The sequence below is a fragment of the Meleagris gallopavo genome, unplaced genomic scaffold (assembly GCF_000146605.3).
Source record: "Meleagris gallopavo isolate NT-WF06-2002-E0010 breed Aviagen turkey brand Nicholas breeding stock unplaced genomic scaffold, Turkey_5.1 ChrUn_random_7180001957651, whole genome shotgun sequence".
In the NCBI taxonomy this organism is placed as follows: Eukaryota; Metazoa; Chordata; class Aves; order Galliformes; family Phasianidae; genus Meleagris; species Meleagris gallopavo.
The window spans coordinates 40,627-41,330 of record NW_011217721.1 but is presented as its reverse complement, the minus strand read 5'-3'; the positions used below and the strand labels follow the sequence as shown (position 1 = coordinate 41,330).

The window sequence follows — 704 nt, the reverse complement described above, 5'->3', positions numbered from 1 at the left end:
CCCCCGGCGCAGGCGCAGTCTGACGCCCCTCCTCCCTCCCGCCGCCATTTTGCACGGTTGAGGCCCGTCGCCATTTTGTTTCCGAGGCGCCCCTCAGCGCTCCTCCGGCCCGGTCCTCCTAGCAGCCACCAAACCGGGCGGCTGTCCCGTACTGCCCGCAACCGCACAAGGCCTGGCGGTAAGCGGCCGCCCCGCTCCAGGCCGTGACACAGACCGGACCCCCCGAAACCGGGGACGTGGTTGCCCTCGATGACCCACACCGAGCCCCCCCACGGCAGACCGCAGCCCGCCCCGCGCGTCGGCGGGCGCTTACCGGTGTGCGGAACTGCAGAAACCACACCGCACTTCAAAGCCTCAGCGCGACGAACGCAGCAGCTGGCGGGGCGGCGGCTTATATACTCCCGCGCCCGGTCCCGCCCTCCTCATGAATATGCAGATTTGTCCTCATCGAGGGGCGGGGCGAGTGACGCCACCAAAGCGCCGCCGCTGCGCCGCCATCTGATTGGGCTGCAGGCTGTTAATATTCATGAGAAGCGACGGGAGGAGGGAGCGCGAACAAAACCCAAGCGGCACCTCCTCCCACGCGTGGGTGGGGCGTGGAGCGCGGCGCCGATTTGGCTGAGAGCGCCGAGCCCGTTGGCCGCGGGAGCCCCTGTGAGGAGGAAGGAAGTGGAAGCCTCTGATTGGTCGCCAGCCTCCCCCGT

General features: G+C 69.0%; 1 protein-coding gene across 4 annotated transcripts in view; it reads right to left on the bottom strand.

Moving 5' to 3' along the window:
• Positions 1-421, bottom strand: part of CIRBP (cold inducible RNA binding protein) — a 5,040-nt gene extending 4,619 nt beyond the window's left edge. For all 4 annotated transcript variants that reach the window (XR_004162526.1, XR_004162527.1, XM_031557789.1 and 1 more), the window contains exon 1: positions 314-421. The gene's annotated coding sequence lies outside the window, so the exon portion shown is untranslated. The remainder of the gene's footprint in view (positions 1-313) is intronic.
• Positions 422-704: the final 283 nt, after the last annotated feature.